This window comes from Lagenorhynchus albirostris, chromosome 1, assembly GCF_949774975.1.
Source record: "Lagenorhynchus albirostris chromosome 1, mLagAlb1.1, whole genome shotgun sequence".
Taxonomy (NCBI): Eukaryota; Metazoa; Chordata; class Mammalia; order Artiodactyla; family Delphinidae; genus Lagenorhynchus; species Lagenorhynchus albirostris.
Genome location: NC_083095.1, coordinates 40208066 through 40224835, shown reverse-complemented (window position 1 = coordinate 40224835; position 16770 = coordinate 40208066). Strand labels below are relative to the sequence as shown.

Genomic DNA, 16770 nt, shown 5'->3' with positions numbered 1-16770 from the left:
GGTGGAGCCCTTATGAGAATCTGGCAGGAGCTTCAGCAAGAGAATCTGGTGGGGCTGCCTACAGCAGCCGGCCTCCTGGGGGCACAGAATAGGCCACGCAAGGGCAGGTAATCCATCTGGAGGGGCAAAAGAAATCCAGATCCGGCACAGGATCTGACATCAGATTATGCAATCCATTACCTTGCTCAGATTCTTTAGCACCCCAAACCTAATAAGTATGAAAGAAAAGTTAGCGGTCGTGTGGGTACCTTATTTTTAATCCTTGTCCTAAAGGGTTTTCCAGCATCAGCGAGCAGATATGGAAGGGGGGAAAGAAGGAGCTGTCTCTGTTTCCAAAATCACACGCAGTAGTGGCCTCTGATCTTCAGGATGCTTAGGGATGAGAGGGAGCTTCCAGAGGAGACCGGATACACCTGGTGCACTAGGTCTTCCGCCCTCCCAAAGCGCTGTCATCCACTGGACAAGTGTGGGATGCACTACAACGTATCTGCCTTGAAAAGGGTTCCCCCATTAAGCTTATTTAGGAGTCATGAAGCCATGCCCCTCATCTCCATCCTGCACTTTTACCAAGCCTCCTCAAAAACTTTCCTGCTTCTGTCTTGCTCCCTCCAAGCCACAGTCCTCCGCATAATCATCAAAATATTCTATCTTAAAAAAAAAAAATCCCCTGGACTTCCCTGGTGGTCCAGTGGTGAAGACTCCGCGCTTCCAGTCCTTCCACTGCAGGGGCCGCGTGTTTGATCCCTGATTAGGGAACTAAGATCCTGCATGCCGCGTGTTGTGGCCAAAAAAAAAAGCCTGCTTAAAATCCTGCCACGACTCCACATTACCTACAGTGTAGACTGCAAACCCCATGGCGGACTCCCAGGTGCTTCCGCAGCCTCACCTCTTTTCAAGTCTCCTCCTTGCCCTTCAGGTACCAGCCACGTCAGTACTTTTTCTCGTGTCATCCAAGATGCGTGAGCTCCTTTTCTGGGTCTTCTGCCCCTATCGTCTACCTGCCTGACTCCTACTGGTTGTTTTGAGAAGTGTCTCAGGAGTAAGACCTCCAGGCTGAGATGCAAAGATGCTATCACCCTGACCACCCTCCATCACAGCACTCCCACATCACACTGAAATGTCCCAGCTTGCCACTGGCACTGGGAGCACCATGAGGGCAGAGACTGTGTCTTATTCACGAATTCATCCTCCTAATGCAGCACCCAGCAAGAGCTGCCATTAGAAACTATTTGATGAACTAAACTAAATGATGACTTGCCAGAAAGAAAGCGCTCCTCCAAAACAAAGTTTCCTGGGCATTAGATTTTTTAAAAAAGCATTATAGGAGGGGTTTCCCTGGTGGCGCAGTGGTTGAGAGTCCGCCTGCCGATGCAGGGGACACGGGTTCGTGCCCCGGTCCGGGAAGATCCCACATGCCGTGGAGTGGCTGGGCCCGTGAGCCATGGCTGCTGAGCCTGTGCGTCCGGAGCCTGTGCTCCGCAACGGGAGAGGCCACAACAGTGAGAGGCCTGTGTACCGCAAAAAAAAAAAAAAAAAAAAAAGCATTATAAGAGTACAACCTGTATAGGTATTTAATTACTGTTGCTAGATCTCTCTCTATATTCCACGAATACCTCAGACCCTTAAGAATTGATTTAAATGAAAAAAAGAATTTTGAAAGCGGATTGATTAAAGAATATTTTGGTGGAATAATTGGAAAGAATAGAAGAATAAACCATAGAACATCTGACTCAGGGAGGCTTTAAAACACCCTCTAGTAGAAGAAGTGAAGCGACACAGTTACCTGAAGACAATAGTAGAGATCATTTGGAAGCGCCAGGCTTGATAGACTGACCTCCATGTTCCCATGGGTCATATTCTTTCTATAATTCTAAAGTGGCTTTAAAATACAGGTAATCAACTGCTCAGAGGAGACGTAATCACTCAGTGTCTATCGCTTCACAATTGTGTAGCTACAGGATTAGATCGTGTAGATTGGGATCTGTTTCTAAGAAATGGGAGTGCTAAATGAAGTGGGTCAAACATACCTCACTTCTCACAAGCTATAGCCTCTGGCAACATTATTTATCCTCTAAAGTCAATATACTGTAGATCTCTTTATCTTCCTGGTGTTCTCTAGGGCTCCTGGAATGGTGGGTTGGACCCTATCTAGACGGCAGCTTCATCCATTCAACGGGAGATCACCCACTGGAGTTACTGGAAAATGTCCATTTTTACATTCAGCATGTTATCTCAACCATCAAAATAATCTGGAGTTGGTTTATTTTTTGGAAAACTATTTGCTGCAAACCAAGAAACTGTCAGTCATAAAAAGGATGTTAACGATAGAGAGACCTCAGCAGGGTAAACAAAGCAAAGATATTGACTGGCATCATACAACCTGTAGAAGGCGCAGTGGAGGCCCGGAGTTCGTTGGCTAATGGCTCTCAATCTACAGAGCAGCTCACCAACACCGAAACCATTGGCACCGTCTGGGGGTCTAAACAAGGAAAGTCCATGGGGTCAAAAAGAGCAAGGACATACCTCAGAAATTCCAGCTCCTTTTGACAAGTATCCGATGCTGGGACTCAAAATTGACACCAAATTATTCATTAAAGGCCCCCTACACACACCACCACCACCACCCTTGCAGCACAATATTTTCTTCCCCGCCCCCTTGAATGTGAAGTTGAAACTAAGTGAATTCAGTGGCAATTGGAAACCCCAGCATTACAAAGCAGTGTATTTCATCATATACGGTTTAGTCTAATTCTGGATAAACCACGTCTCCCCACTTTTGTCTCCAGCTGAAGAAGCATCAGTGGCGCCTGCAGCCTCTTCTGCACAGCTGCTTCTCCACCGACAATTGCTGCTCAGACACAGGGCCCTTCTCCAGAAGTTGATGGTAGAATCGGGGAGCAGAGGGAACAGTCGTCCACCCAAACACAAACTCCAAATATGAGAAAGCGTCTGTTGTGCAATTTTTTTTTCGAGTGCTAAAAATCTTTTATTGGATTACTTTGTAAAATAACTTATATAAAGTCATGCTTGTAACGTTCTTGCCTCTTGTGGTCTTAGATTTCACACCAAAGAAGGTTGAGGGCTAAGAGTACCATTACAAGAAGAAACATGAGGGAGGCAGATGCTCAGAGAGTCGGAATTCATGCCTCCATTTGAGAAACAAAGAGAAAATATAGGCCTGAGAGCTCCTTGGAAGGCGAGATAAGAGAAATTATAGTTGAGGGATCTCTTTGTCACATCATAGAAGGATATCTGCCCATATTCATAGTCCAGGAAAACTCCAACTCTGCATTTGCTCTCTCAAGGAAACCCTTTTTAAAAGGGGAAAGGCCCAGAAAGTATAATCAGTTCCCATGATGGATCCTTGAATAAGACCTTATCTCCGGAAGCTGGCCGAGCTTCCGTGTACGCCCAGCTGCCACTGTGTTGCCTTTTCCACGCCCACCCCCCAGTAGGTGCCGCCCTGAGGGGAAGCTCTCCACACCCAATATGGTGGCACTCAAGTCAAATCTCTCTGGGTGACCGGCTACATCCTGCTGCACATTTCTGAGTCTCACACTTCTCAGATCCTCAGATAAGACCAGACAGGGATGAGCTGTTTTAGGGTCCAAAGTTATAGGGCTTTGCAGCACGTTTAGCATTTTGCTCATTCCTGTTATTTGGCATAAACTCAGGTCTGTGATTCGGGCGGGCTCTAGACACTGCAGCAGTAGTGACTCTCTCCTTTCCAAAGAATACCTTGCATTCTGGAGTGACGCTGAGGCAGATTGCCCACATTTCTTCTCTAGCTCTGCAGTGATTTTTGGAGTCTGCAGATCTGTTCAGAGAGCTGACTTCACTCTCCCTCAGTTTACTCATGTTCTCTCTCCCCAAACAGTTCCGTCTCTGTAGTATTTCCTGGAACTTCTCCTTCGACTTTGTGGCAAACTCCATCAGTTGGTTCTGATTGGCTTCTCTCAGGTTCAGGTTGAATCTGCAACCTTGCAGGCTCTGGAAGTTCACTTTGTTTTCTTCAGTCATCAGTCGGAACCTTATCCTATATTCAGACTCAATCATCACTTTAAAATTCTGCTCTTCCTCCTGCATCATCACCATTCTTCCTTGCTCATCAGCCAATATGCTTTTTGTTACTTCAAGTTCCTCCTTCAATGTGTTCAATATCTCCTAGAATAACTTCCTGTAATTCTCAGCAGCTTTTTGTACTCCATACGCCACCTGATTCTTGTGCTCCTGGGACTTGAAGTACTTGTCACAAAGCGTGATTTGGTCATCATGGCAGAACAGCTGTGGTGTATCCAGATGTATCTCACAGCAGACATCTTCTGGGATTTCTTGCTCTAACTGGGAGCAGAGCCTTTTGGACATGCCGGCAGGTGGCCCTAGTTGAAGATTGGGCTGTTTCTGTTGTGGAATACACCTCCCCATACTCTGAAAAGGAAAAGAGTGGCAGTGTTCTGGTGCAGACACACTTGTTAACCTCAGTCCGCAGTCAAGCATCAGCAGGTCAGCGCATCCTGGACTCAAATCCAGCAAATCATTCGGCAGCCACGTGTTGAGCTCTCAGCAGTCAACATAGTTGGCCAGGACCCTCCTCTTGGAATGGTTTCTTCTCTTTGCAATCAAGATCACGTAAATGACGACCCTCCTACGTTACTCGTCTGTTTCCCAGCATTATTTTTCGACTTGGAATCCTCTTGAACCTCTAAGTTTTGGGGTGCTTCCAGGGCCAGTTCTGGTCCCTTACCTTATACTAGTTCCAATGTCTCCCTAGGTAATCACATTTACTTCCCTGTTGTGTAATTTTGAAGGTAGGATGTTGACACAACAATTGTGAGGACCATGAGGGAAAGGTATTGAGGTTATCATTTCATCCAGTAATTGCTATACTTGGTATTTACCCAAATGAGCTGAAAACTTATGTCCACACAAAACCCTGTACATAGATGTTTATAGCAGGTTTATTCATAATTGCCAGAACTTGGAAGCAATCAAGATGCCCTTCAGTAAGTGAACGGTTAAGTAAACTGTAGCACATCCAGACCGTGGAATATTATTGAGTGCTAAAAGGGAATGAGCTCTCAAGCCATGAAAAGACACAGAGGAAACTTAAATGCATATTTCTAAGTGAAAGAAGCCAGCCTGAAAAGATTATATACGATAGGATTCCAACTATATGACATTCTGGAAAAGGCAAAACTATGGAGACAGTAAATAGATCAGTGATTGTCAGGGGATACTAAGGCAGGAGGAATGAATAAGTGGAGCACAGAAGATTTCTAGGACAGTGAAACTATTTTGTAAGATACTACAGTGTTGGATATATGACATTATACATTTGTCAGAACCCATAGAATGTACAACACAAAGAGTGAGCCCTAATGTGAACTATGGACTCTGGATGACATATCAGTGTAGGCTCATCAGTTGTAACAAACGTACCCTCTTCTGTGGGATGTTGATGGTGGGGAAAGGCATGCAAGTGTGGACAGGGGGTATCTGGAAACTCTCCATACTTTCCACTCAATTTTGCTATGATCCTAACACTGCTCTAAAAATTAAGGTGTATTTCTTTTACATCTAGCACACTAAAAAGAAAAAGATACAGAGGACGCAGAGTAAAAGTGAGTCTTTTAAACATTTGATTTAAATATCTGGGTTTGGTTACTGAGAGGTGTAATCACAAGGGATGCTTTATTTTCGATATGTCTTTATTGATGCAGCCCCATCCTCAACAGACCACTTTCCTCAGTATTAGAACCCCACTCGTGCCTTCCCCAGTATCAGAACCTAGCCATGTCAAGCCGTTTCCTGCTTGGTCTGCCCATGTGGCCTCAGGAGGAGGCCCTGAAGTGGGGAGGTAGGAAGACCACGCCTTCCCCAGCGCCCGTTTCACATGCACCCACAGACTCAGGATCTGGTCTGAATGGCCTGTGTGAACTTGCCCTGAATTCCTGCAGGAGGAAGCTGCTGCAGCTGAAGACGAACTTCTACCCAAGACTGGATAATCACTACGGATTAGACAGTCATTGCTCTATTAGGTGTGAGTGATCACTGAGGCCAGTCTAAACCCCGAGGAGGTATCTGGCTGAGAATGGCCTGGACGAATGGAAGTACACACAGCTCCACTCCCCTTTCCCTACTTTACCAGCCTGATAATGACACACAGAAAAGAGACACAGCATATACTCAGGTTTAACAGCAAGAGTGAGCTAAGGCTAATCATTTTGTGATAAGAACTGACTATTTCTTTGAGAAGTTCGAAGTACAGACTTGAAGCTTACTTTTCATACACAGAGTCATTATTAAAGCATCCATTTCCCCAATATTGCAATCCCACCTCCAAAGCCACAGATTCTTTTCTCCTCAATCTCTCAGGCCTGGTGGCTTTGATATTTCTTCATTCTGCTGCCTGGAATAAAGGTCCTGGTAACAAACAGTGCAGACAAGCAAGGATGTCTTTTAAGAGTACGGTGGACAAGAGCGACCCCTGCTGGATGAATGAGGACAAACTAGCACAGCACAGGGCTAACACGGGAAAACAGAAGAAAAATATTTTGAAGTGGTGCTTTTGGAGGAGGAGAAGAAAATGTTTTGCTTAATAATCTTTTTAAACTTTATTGGATTGAAAAACAAACCTGAAAGAGTATTCTTTTTTAGGTTTCTAGAAACAGACTTGGTTGAGTGTTTGCCACTTCTACAGCACGTTGTTACTTTAAGTGATTTTTTAAGTGCTCGGACTATTCGGCACTGGTTCTAAAAGCAGCTTAATAGCTGAACTGTTCCTTTTCTATCTAATTGCCTGCCAGGACTCCAAGTAATTTGTGCACAGACAGGAATGTATCTACTTCGTGATCAGGAGTAATTCTGATAAACCTGAAAGCATACGGTGGACTTCAAGACTGAGTTTTCAGAACTGCCTGGGGAAAGGGATGTTTGAGATAGGTCAACAGGGTCAGAAACATTCAAATAAAACTTGACACATTTTGCCAAACTTTTTCCTTTGGCCACAATGTAATTTGGATATTTTCAGAATCCTTAGATCCTTAATTTGGAGGGTGAGTGCTTTTATAAGAAGAGAGTAGGTTTCCTTATACATGACGTATATCCTGATGCACTAATTATGCTCTTCTTTGCAATATCCTCTGTACACACTCTGTTTTAGGGGCATGGAGAAGACAGAGTTTGGTGTTTCAGTTCACTGCCTCTCATGTCAAAATGCCTAATCATGGGAATTCCCTGGTGGTCCAGTGGTTAGGACTCTGTGCTTTCACTGCTGAGGGTACGAGTTCAGTCCCTGGTGGGAGAACTAAGATCCCTCAAGCTGCATGACTTGACTTGGCCAAAAAGAAAAAAATGCCTAATCACATCGGCATTGTGTGATTCTGCCACTTTTTTGACTCTGCCACTACTCAGTTAGGCAACTTTGGGCAAGTTTTCTAAACTTCCTAAGCCTCAGTTTCCTTCTCTGTAAAATGGGGTTGTTTATAGTGCCCACTTCAAGAGGTTATTGGGAGGATTCAGTGAGTGATGCTAAAAACGGTCTGCTAACACCCCAGGATAATCCCAATTAGCTTTAGATGAAAATGTTTAATCTTAGAGATGAAGATACAGAAAAATCATGATTTAAAAAAAACAACACACTGAAAGATTGGCAATTGTATATGTCAGCTTTTGAGAGGGAAGTCATTGATGGTCGGTAAGCCTTTAATTTGGGGCAAGAATAAAAATGAGTTGATTTTAGTTTCTATGGCTCTATGAACATCTCCACTGAAGGACAGGGTTAGAAGCCTTCAGGGAATTTTAAACTTTTCAGGATGGACTCTGGTCTTCTTGGTGTAGACAGGCTCCCCCGACCCATCATCCATGCAGCATCTGTTCCTCCTTCACTAGTTCTGTACCTGCCAGGTGTTGGAAGAGATGCTGAGAACAAAGGTGCGTTCTCTGCCTGTGAGAAGGGCATGCTCTGTAGGGGAAAGGGGAGAACGTTTCAGGATCCTGAGATTTGTACTGTTCCTTCCTCATTTCAGTCCAACACACTCTCAAAAGGGCTTGTCGAGATCTTTGGCAACCACTCTCCCGCGCTGACCAGGATTAGAGTTAGATTTGAAGACACAGAACAGAGTAAAATCAATCCTTTCAAGCCAATTATCCAACTGGTTTAACAAAACCAATTTCTCAGCATTGTCCTTCAACCTCTTGGTAGGATTAAGGGAGCATCTTTCCCTTCAGTAATTGGATTGTGGACCTCACAAATACCCAGCAGGAAAGAGGTTAATTGAAAGGGTTTGGGTTGTTATTTATATACCACGTAAGTACCCAACTGGTCCTCGCCTTCGCAGTTGGCCATATCTCGGCAGGGATGACAGGATGAACTTGACACTTGCTGGATTGCCAGGAGAGGTCTTGGGATTTGGGAATACAGACTTTTGAAGTTTGCCATCCACTTCAATCTCTTCTGTAGGCCAAATCCTCATAATCACACCTGTCCTCCTTATGAGGGTTTGATTGTGAATCAGGCAATTTTTGCCTTTTCTCCCCAAAGGAGAGATCATTATCTTAAAAAAAAACGATTATCTTATAAGAGGCAAGTTCAAATACAGATGAAAATAATACTACTTCTTAGCATTTCCACCCCACCTTTCATCTACAGAGCTCAAAGTACTTGGCAAACATTAATTAATTCTCAAAACACCCTTGTGAGGTAAGTAAGGGTATTATCTTTATAATAATATATAAATACTGGCTGGTTCATGAAAGCAGCCACTTTAAAGGGACAATTCTGCAGGATCAATTTCAAAAACAACCTTCTTACCTGGTGTAGACTTAATACTTTTGGGTAACACATTTGGGAGTGCCAAATTTACTAATGATACGATATCCTAGAGGGAGCATATCCACCCTTTCAAAGTGATTTCTTTAGTGGATTTCGACAGTCTTATCTATTCTGAGGAGTTTTTTCATGTTAAAAAAAATACTAATTGTGGCTTATTCAGTCTAAATTGTGTCAGTCTCTACACATGAAAGAATCCCAAACTGTCCTAGTACATAAAGTTTAATGGTGAGAAATTGAGATCCTATTTCAAGTGCATGTGGCTTTAAAGGGGGTGCGATAATTTCAGGGTTTTGTAATGTTTTCTGTCATCGTCTTAAATTTTGAACACATTGCAAACCATAGTTCCAAGACTCATCAAAATGGATAGCAGCCAGGTTTTCTAGATGAGAGACACTGACAGCTGGTAAAAGCTCACCAATAATGAATTAAATGAATGAAATGCCCCCCCCCCCGCCTCCACTTTCCTCTCTTCAGGTGGGTCACACTGAATGCTTCACACCAAAAGGTGGTCCATTTTTCTCCTGTATCCCTTCTGTCTTCCGTCTCCCTCAGCAACAGCTACAGCATAGCACCCTTTCCCGTGTGCTAACCTGGGTCTGACCAGTTGTTCATCAGAGTTGATTTTAGGGCGCATCACCCTCAGTGAAGCTCACCCTACATCACCACGTTCCATCACGAGCATCATCTCCATTTATGCTCAACCCTCCTGATGACAACAGTCATCTCTGTGAAGTCTGACTGGCGTTTTGATCCTGGAAAGTCAATTCTTTAGTCTAGTAGAAACTCTACTTTTTCTGTGTCTTTAAACTCACTCCCCATCAAGAACTACGTTGCGTCCAGGAAGCACTCGGTCAACATTGTCGGGATCTACTTTGTTCCGTCGAAATGGAAAAACATCCCCGGACTCCGACTGAAACCTTTGTTTATCGTCTTGGTTAGTTAGGTAAATCCTCTACAGGAAAATTTTACATACGTTGCTCCGAACTTTCTACTTATTGATCCTAACTAGTGAACTGTTCCGCTCAACCCTGTAAGAAACTGTAGGTACCGCTTAACTGTGCCGTATTGATCCACTAGGTCTATCTGCTTGCCTCTGTCAATGGCTTTACTTAGCAGCCTCAAGAGAGAAAACCTGGTTTTGGTCTCATAACTTTGTTTGAGCTGACGGTCTCCAATCTCCAAAGTGGGATAAACCAGATTCCTTCACTGTGTTTATTTTGGCCCACCATGTCTCTTTATGGAGAAAATGGTCCAAATAAAGTGCTTCCTCTGTGTATTTTGACAGGAAACACTACTAATATGCTTTCCTTTTGTTGTGTGCCTTGCTCTTTTCTCTCAGTGTTGTTTAAATATTTTCAGTACAATGACATATTTATTAATCCACTCCTCTCTGCATGGGGCATGAAATGATTGGTTCCTCTGTAAAGCCCTCTTAGAAAAGGTGGTTTTTCCAGTGAGAGTTAATAATATTACCACTATTCATGTAAAAAACACTGAGACAATCTCTTAAAAATGGAACACATTTATCTAAAACAGCTGGTAAAGAAAGCACACAGGCCCAGCCAGAGGCAGTGAGGCCAGAGGTCAGGGTTAACACCGATCTCGGTGGAACTTTGAAGCTGACACTTTACAGATTATATGTGTCTCAGTGCGCAGTGGGCACGGCATATAAATTGGACTTAGAGGCCCTTATTTGTTCTCTGCATTTTTATGAGCCCACAGAGCTCTTCTTTGAAGCAGAATACATCGAAAATAAAAACTCATTTTAATGTTGTGGAACTATTTACAATAAATCACATTTACATCCTGGCTTTTCTTAAGTATAAGATCTCTCTCCCTCTTTCACACACACACACACACACACACACACGCATGCACACACGCACACACTCATGGGGTCTCTTTTCCAACCTGGGTAGCATATTCTTTATCTTTACAGTATTGTAAACCCAGCTTCCCTCTTTCTCCTTGCTTTGACTGAGGAGTCAGATCAGAGATGCAGCTATATTTGGTACCACAAGGATTACTATTGTTAAGTCATGTGAGGTGATTCAGCTCCAGTGAGCTACTTTTTACCCCCAGGAAAATCCCCTGATACCATAAAATGCTGGCTATAGCATGGCCCTTCAGCACTAGAAGAAAGCATCTGATTTCAAAGAGATTGAGTTCCACTCTGGAACTAATTATATCATTCGTTTTATGGATTTTTTAAGTTGCTAGGTGTTTTGACTGGAGAAGGCTGGCGACCCAGAGAGAAACATGCACTGGCAGAGTCTGCCATGGGCACTTTAGCCACCTAATTAATTTTCAATAAAAGCTCACAATAGTTAATTTGCCCTAGACCCAGTGTAAATCAAATGGAGACAAATAGGTTAAAATTAGAAATGTGTGATGGGAACCATGTTTATGGTCAAAATTACCTTTCACCCTGGAAATAACACAGATTGACAGGGAAAGAAAATGAGACCACACAGACTTTTGTTCAAATTGATTCTTAAGTGAATTAAAGATTTTATTAAGAGAAAACCAGAATCCCCCCCCTCACAACCACTCCCCCCAAAAAAGATCTGAGATCTACGGAAAAAACATTGCTTTAAGAAAAAGCATGGTTTAGAAAAATGTTACCTTAAAAAAAAAAATCACAGAATGAAGACACTGTTTCCATTATACCAAGTTGCCTGGTGCCCTCTCATTTTTTCCCAGGCTTGACATAGTGTGGGTATAATAGTAAAAATACTATAAAGTTATTAAGTTCCCAGGTCTAAGTTGCCAGACTTGCCTACCCAGTGCTATTCCTTTAGCTCCTACTTTTCAAAACACTGCTTTCTAACATCAAACAACCATTTTTACTTTTATGAGAACATAGACATAGATTTCTTATGATTTTATAATGATACTTCAGGCCTCCAATTAAAATACCTAGACAATATAGATATCTTTGGCTCACTCCATTGGACAAATATTATTATTAAGCTTCCCTCCAGGATTTTATATTTGCAAAATATTTTGTGGGCTTTAATCATTTTAAATTGCCTTAACTTTGCCCATTTTCTCCATGCCTCTCTGTTATTCCTTAGGCAACCATTTCATTTTAACCCATACACTGCTCATGTGATGCAAGGTGAACTAAGCTAATTTTTTTTTTTAACATATTGGAATGTTAGTTTCAGAGATGGTTAGCTTTTCCCTTGTCCTTTGCTGAACATGGCAATTTAAACCACCCCGGATTCCATTTTTATTCCACGTTTGCCAAGTTCATGAAGTAAATTCCCTCTTTTCCACTCAATCTGGTTTTTCTTCCTGCCCCAAAGGAATGATGTTGTCACTGTAATGTCTTCTAATGCACTATAAATGCCGTGATGAATTGGAGGCAGGCTGGTTTCTTCTGAGCAGGAGTCCATTATCCTGTCAGAGTGTTCCTTCCCTGTAACTTAATTTTTATTGTAACAAATGACTAAGTACCAAAAAATGAAACAATGTGATGGGCCAATCTAAAGTGGCCTGACTCTGATGGTAAGTGCAGCGGAGTGACAATTGTTTGCAGCTGCCTTCCAAGGGCTCTCTCCCCGATGACATCCACTATCCAAATTGGAGTTATCAAAAGCGTTTTCTGGATGTTTATGTAAGATCTGCATCCACATTGACTGCCTAACAGTACTAATATAAAGTGCTTTGCAAAAGACATAAGATAAGCATTAAGAATGAACATGTAAGAGACAATCTTACCTGTGTGTTAGAATCACCTGGAATTTTGTTCAGCTGTGATATAGGGTGCCGCCTCCCATCACAGGAGATGCCAATTTAGTTGGCCAAATATAGGGCCAAGGAATATGCATTTTAAACAAGCACCTTTCCTAATTTTGGTGGAGTCATATAGATTATATTGTGAGAAGCCTTGGCCCAGAACTTCTGGTCAATCAATCTTTTCAATAAATATCCACTGTACACTTGACCCTTATTTTATAATGTTCCATTTTTTTTTTCTGATTGGATTTCTAAGTAAGGTCGTTCTCTCAGATCAGATTTCCAACTTGAATGTGATCTGTTCACACATGGTCCATTTTCCCTTCATTTGTTTTATAGATTGTCACCAACATGTCTAGAATATTAAAATCACCTCTATGTTACTGATGATAAGAGAATACTAATCTGGAATCCATAAATCCCAGGAAATTAATCAACTTGTTGCATAAGTGAATAGAGGCTTTTTACGAATTGGAGGTTTCATAGATTTCACCATATTCCCAAATGGGTCTGTGACCCCAAAAGAGGGTCAGGACCACTGTCCTGAAAGTGGACAAACTTAGTAGTATTGGCCTCATTAATATGAAACTTCCACATCAAATAAATGGTTGTAATGTCTAAACAGTACAACTTATTACGTGTCTAAATAGTACGACTGATATTAAGATTATAGCTTTATAGGCGATTAACATTTTATAACCAAATAAAGTTTATTTCAAATCTTCTTACGTATTCAAATGTCATGTGATATTTGCAGTTTAATATGTAGTATAATCAGATTGTCCCAGAAGCACTGACACTTCTTTCCTAAGAAATATTTAGTAACAAATGATAGAACCACTAGGTTTTGCTTCCAGTGGTTTAAATGGTGTCTATTTTAGAGGCAGCAGGAAACTGAACAAGTTTTTGGAAGATGGTGGAATCTCAGCATCAATCCATCTATTAAATATTTATTGAAGACCCATCAAGAAAAATGAAAACTGTCCTATGTTTATTGGAGCCTGAGGCTAGCAGATTTGTGAAATATCCCAGGTTCGTCTAAACACACCCACACCTGTGATTATCATGGTGGAATTCTCCAGCCATTAAACTACCAGTTGGAGTGATTTCAGTAAAAATCACAGTTGACTTTATCAATCCACATAATTTATAAGAACAAAGGGGCTGACTTAAAAAAGAAAGTTTCACCATCACTTAGTTTAAAAGGCTGGATGAGAATGGGAGGGTGTTGGGGAAAGAAGCAAAAGAACAGATTTCTGAATAAAAGCATAAATCCTTAATCCACTGATGGCCACAGAATAATGATAACCATATTGTATAATCATTGTTGGTGGTTCCAAAAGAATGGAAGCCATATCAAAGAAATATCAAATATTCTAGCTCTACTTAAACAACTGCTGGTAGTAAGACAAGATGTCTTTAAAACGGTCTCCAAGTATTTCATTTTAATCATAAACCATGAGGTGTTAAAGGGGTTAATGAGGTCTCAAGTCATTGTCAACTAATTATCTTTAAGTTGTTGTCATCACATTCTAATCGTTATGCTTCTGCCAGCTCCACCACTGGGGGTACCCAATCTTAGAGTAATTGGTTAAACACACACACACACACACACACACACACACACACACACACACACACACACACACCGATGGTTAACCTAGCTGCTACTTAGTTTGTTAACTTAAACCATTGCTGTCACTAACACACACGTGCATGCATACATACACACATACTTGCATACAAAAAGCTTTTAGGAACTTTCATCTTTTTAAAAGGGCAGGGGGAAAATTCAATAAAGTGGTAGCCTGGCCAGCAGTAGGGGATGGTTGGAGCAGCATGGGTGGCTGAACTGTATGAGAAACAGATGTAAGCGCTTTGGGGCTAGGGCAGGCCTTTCTCTTTCTCAACCAGCCAATGGAAAGCAATGAATGTCCCTACCATCCATCACCCAGCCCTCCCCACCAAAGATTATTCAGTCTGTCTGTTGAAGCGAAGAGCAGAAAGGGGCATCCACCCAGCTGGGGAAACTATGATTTAGGCTCACACTTCGCTCAAGTACCACGTAGTCTTAAAAATGATTCGTTTCATGGTCTGAATCAGCAGGGAAATGCTTTCTTGCTGTTCTGTTTTGTACGTTCTACCGTCAGACAAATCGCAATTCACCTATTGCTCTTTACATTCATCTCTCTCTTTTTAAAATTTGTTTTCCCTGCCTGGGCGCCCTTTTGGAATTGATAAAAGACAGGGACCTGACACAAATGGGTCATTGCCGGTATGGTCACTTAATCAGCTTTCAATGAAGTTAGATGTTACAAACTTAAGGATTTGGAATGATTCAACCAGTTTGGAAAAAAGTGGCAGTTTCTCAAAAGAGTAAGCAGGTATCTACGCTACAACTCAGCAATTCCACTCCTAAGGATTACCCAAGAAAAATCAAAAGAAATGTCTACAAAAATAATCATATGGCAATGTTCATAGCAGCACTGCTCATAACACTTCCAAATTGGACACAGCCCAGATGTCCATTATCCAGAAAGGATAATCAAATTGTAGCATATTCATACAACAAAATACTGTTCAGCAATACAAAGGAATACACGACAATACGGGGAATTTCAAAACATTAGGTTAATCAAAAGAAGGGGGATATGAAAGAGTATATACTGTATAATTCATTTATATGAGGTCCATGAATAGGCAAAATTAATCTACAAGGGTAGAAGTCAGAAATCAAAAAGAGGTTGCTGCTGGCAGGCAGGTAATTGATTGGAAAGGGTCACACGGGAACTTTTTGGAGGTGATAGATCTATAGATCTATAGATCTATCATCTATAGATCTATAGATCTATATCTTGTTTTAAATGATGGTTATGTTTGTGAATACAATTGACACAACACATTGAACTGAACACCTAAGACCTATACCTGGTATTGCGTGTGAATTATACCTCAAGTTTTTTAAAATTAAAAAGTTAAGGATTTGGGAAATACAGATGCTATAACAGGGAAAAAAGAAATGAATGAGGAAATCAGAAAATAGAGGAAATGGGGGGAAATTGATGATGGTGGGGGAAGTGAAACTCATTAAGGATGAGAATGTGTGTGGATACCTGTAGAAATACCTAGCCAGCTACCTGAAAGTTTCTTGAGTACTTACTATGTACCAAGCACTGTGCTTAATCACTTTCTTGTATATTATCTATTTGTCCTTCCCTTTTTCTTTGACCCTCCAGGGCACAGAATTGGATTAGTCCTATTCCTTGGTTCATTACACATTCTCATCATTAGTCCATGCATGGCTAGTTTCATTTAGTTAGCTGGTTAATCTTATTCATAGTATGTACTTGTAAGCCCTCCACCCAAGAACTAACTAGAACTTTGACTGTAACCTATTATCTAGCTATATAATCCTATCTCCCGTTCTCCCACCTTCCCCCCACTCAAGGTAATCATCATCCTGAACATTGTGTTTACCATTCCCTTTCTTTCCTTTTTGCATACAATTTTATTAATGCTTGTGAATTCTTACACATCTAGATTTAGATGTTACTTAGCTTTAATTTTATGAAAAAAATATGTTCTACGTAATCTTTTGGCATTTACTTTTTCACTTGATATTATATTGCTAAAATTCATGTAAATTATGTGTCTCTGTGTCATTTAATCTTTAGTATAGCCCTACGAAATAGGTGTGATAAAGTTGGGGCTCAGAGAAGTAAATTAACATGCCCAAGGGCACACAGCCAGGAAGTGGAAGAAGGAGGATTCAAAGCTGAGGCTCTTAACAAATATGTTACACTGCCTTCTCCATTCTATATTGTCAGCTATTTATAACCGTATCTCTACCTATACCTTACCCATACCCCCGTCTATACATACATAGAGAGAGAGAGACATAAATGTCAGCAAGGAGCCCAGGTTATGGAGCATGAAAGAATCAGTCAAGTCTATCTAATAATTTATGGGTCCTTATACTCTGGTAGAGAACATAAAATATAAAAGTTATATATGCATGTCATCTCAAGAATTTTAGTCCTTTAAAATTCAGAATATACAAGCAGATAATGCTTTAGGAAAAGTGTCTGAAGGTGTGGTAGCATGTACGCGTGCACACACGTGCACATGCACTTTCTGGGGTGTGTCCTAGAACAGCATCCTTATTTTATTTCATTTCATATTCTAAAGGGGCA

At 41.4% G+C, this 16770-nt stretch overlaps 1 protein-coding gene and 1 pseudogene across 1 annotated transcript in view; one reads left to right on the top strand and one right to left on the bottom strand.

The window, feature by feature from the left end:
• SLC38A6 (solute carrier family 38 member 6) overlaps window positions 1–2879 on the top strand; it is a 211651-nt gene extending 208772 nt beyond the window's left edge. The window contains exon 17 of the mRNA XM_060141834.1: window positions 2787–2879. The gene's annotated coding sequence lies outside the window, so the exon portion shown is untranslated. The remainder of the gene's footprint in view (window positions 1–2786) is intronic.
• Window positions 2880–3060: 181 nt separating this feature from the next.
• Window positions 3061–4365, bottom strand: LOC132527815 (probable E3 ubiquitin-protein ligase TRIML2; annotated as a pseudogene).
• Between the last annotated feature and the right edge of the window lie 12405 nt (window positions 4366–16770).